The following is a 3,291-nucleotide window of genomic DNA, read 5'->3' on the forward strand; positions in this document are numbered from 1 at the left end:
CTTATGCTTGAAAGATCTTTCTTTTTGTAGTTTTAAGAACTTAATTTACATGTACAGGATGCCCTCAGCAGACATTAAATCATGTGTAGAATGTACTCATCTTCAAAACTGCAGGATTATGCATCTGAATAAGTGTGCTGTTGTCAAAGAAGTAAGAAACAAAACAAAATAAAAAACTCAGAACTCCTGCATGATTAAAAAAAAAAAAAAGAAAAAGAAAATAACACACAAGATTGCCTATAGACCAACCTATGGAGTCATTTTCTTAGTTGTAATTTCCTTTTCTCAAATGACTTTAGCTTGTGTCAAGTTGATAAAAACAAAACAAAACCCAACCAGGACAGTTCATGAAAGGACAGTTGACTGGTTTTGGTCATGCTTAGCTCAGCGTTCTGGGCCACAAGTTTAAGAGGTTAAACAGGTAGACACGAGCATTTTAGGGGTATGCTCCACTGGGGTCCTAGGGACGGCTGACAGGGGGGCCTCTTGGCAGGTGACTTAGGGTTTCTCTTGCTGTGAACAGACACCATAACCACTGCAACTCTTATAAAGGACAACATTTAATTGGGGCTGGCTTACAGTCCAGAGGTTTAGCCCATTGCCATCATGGTGGCTTGCAAGCAGACATGGTGCTGAAGAGGTAGATGAGAGTTCAACATTTTGATCCACAGGCATCAGAAAGAGAAGTGGTTGAGCTTCTGAGACCTCAAAGCCCATCCCCTACTCACATACTTCCTTCCTCCAACAAAGCCACACCTCCTCCAACAAAGCCACACCTCCGAATAGTGCCCCACCCCCACTACCCATGGGCCTATGGGGGCCATTTTTATTCATGCCACCAGAGTAGGGTCAATTTTTTTTTAATCCTTTCACTTCTGCACCCTATTGCTCTGGCATAATAAATCCAGGAAACCATAATTTGACATATATTACAAATATATTATAGGATGGAAATGTTTATAATCTCTCAAACTTTAAATCTCTGGCAGAGATCTCTTTCAGTCTTTCAGGACCTCTCTGAAGTTTGTGTGTGTGTGTGTGTGTGTGTGTGTGTGTGTGTGTGTGTGTGTGTGTGCGCATAGGGGGCTAGAGGACAGCTTTGACTGTCAATCTAATGATACTATCCACCTTGTTTTTTGAGACAGATTCTCTCACTGGCCTTGAGCTCACCAACTAGGCTGGCTGGCTAGGGAGTCCAAATGTCTGTCTACCTTTGTCTCTCTGGTGCTGAGATTACAAGTATTTACCACCATGTCCTGCTTTTTAAAATGTGGGTTCTGGGCCTCGAACTCAGGTCCTCCTATTTTATGAGGTAAGGCAACTGCTTTATGGACTGAGCTATCATCTCAGCTCTCATCTGCCAGTCTTTATGGCCAGACATCCTTGACAAGGCTTCTTTTTAAAGCAGGGACTCCTTTAAATCTCCGGTACCTCTGAAATTAGCCAGGGCAGAGGTTATTTTCAACCTCTGCCAGACCTGGGGACCAGTATCAACCTCAGGCTTCAGGCTAACCCCCTTGTGCTTGCTTTCTGATGCATCAAGTTCCTATTTATTTTGTTCTAAGACTCTTGTGGACAACTCAGGGTCCAGGCTCATCCCCTGATTGTGTGAAGTCACTGGAGTGGCTTCCAACTTTGCCCAGAAGCACATGAGCAGTGTAGGGTTAGTGAGATGCTCTTGTGCAGGGGTCAAGCCAGGAAGGCTGCCTCTCTTCATTGACTCTGTGCCAAGTTTACATAAGACTGTTCAGCACAGACTGGAAACAAGACAGATTGTGGGCTAAGAACCCCAGCATGCATTTCTTGGAAATTGGCCTCTGTCCTGGCTGGTTTTATGTTAACTTGACACAAGCTAGAGTCATTAGAGAGGAGGGAGCCTCAATTGAGAAAATGCCTCCATTACATCAGGCTTGTAGGCAAGCCTGTGGGGCATTTTCTTAATTAGTAATTGATGGGGAAGGGCCCCACCCACTGTGGGTGGGGTCACCCCAGGCTGGTGGTTCTCACATCTAGAAGAAAACAGGATGAGGGAAGGCTTCAGGGACCTGAAGAAGATAAGGACTCCACAGGAAGACCACAGAGTCAACTAACCTGGACCCTTGGGGGCTCCAGAGACTGAGCCACCAACCAAAGAGAGAGCATGGGCTGGACCTAGGCCCCCTGCACATGTGTAGCAGATGTGCAGCTTGGTCTTCATGTGGGTCCCCCAACAACTGGAGTGGGGGCTGTCCCTGACTCTGTTGCCTGCCTGTGGACTTTGTTCCCCTAACTGGACTGCTTTGTTTGTCCTCAGTGGGAGAGGATGCACCTAGTCCTGCAGTTACTTGATGTGTGTGTGTGTGTGTGTGATACCCAGGGAGGGGCTCCCCTTCTTAGAAGAGAAGGGGAGGAGAGGAGGGAGTGAGGGAAGAATCTGTGACTGGGGAGGGGTCCTGTAGAGTGAATAAATTAATTAATAAATAAAAATTAAACTGGGCTGGTGAGATGGCTCAGCGGGTAAGAGCACTGACTGTTCTTCTGAAGGTCCTGAGTTCAAATCCCAGCAATCAACATGGTGTCTCACAACCATCTGTAATGAGATCTGACACCCTCTTCTGGTGCGTCTGAAGGCAGCTACAGTGTACTTATATTTACTAAATAAATAAATGTTTGGGCCGGAGCGAGCAGGGACTGAGTGAGCAGAGGTCCTAAAAAATTCAATTCCCCACAACCATCTGTACAGCTACAGTGTACTCATATACATAAAAATAAATAAAATAAATCTTTAAAAAATAAAAAGTAAATAAATAATAAAAATTAAGCTATGGGGAACCACAAAAAATATAAGAAAGAAAGAAAGAAAGAAAGAAAGAAAGAAAGAAAGAAAGAAAGAAAGAAAGAAAGAAAGAAAGCAGGCTGAGCAAGGCATGAGGAGCAAACCAGTAAGGAGCACCCCTCCGTGACCTCTGTACCAGCCCCTGCCTCTGAGTTCTTGCACTGTTTGAATTCCTGTTCTGACTTCCTTCAATGATGAACTATGATGGGGAAGCTCAAGCCAAACGAACCTTTTCCTCCCGAATTTGCTTTGTTCACAGCAATAGTAACCCAAAGGAGGACAGCTTCTAAGCCAAATAAAAGGTTCTCAAACGCATAAGAAATCACAAATCCTGATAGCTGAGGCCACATGAAGTTACTACACAGGCCTCCAGAAAAGGCAGGTGGCTGCCAGGGAGGAGCTGGCAGGGCCCTCAACAACCTCCCTGGGGCTGCTGCTCTTCTGTCTCCCGGCTAAGGAGTTGGAACCATGTGCAG

The sequence above is a fragment of the Mus musculus genome (assembly GCF_000001635.26).
Source record: "Mus musculus strain C57BL/6J chromosome 4 unlocalized genomic contig, GRCm38.p6 C57BL/6J MMCHR4UN_CTG4".
NCBI lineage: Eukaryota > Metazoa > Chordata > Mammalia > Rodentia > Muridae > Mus > Mus musculus.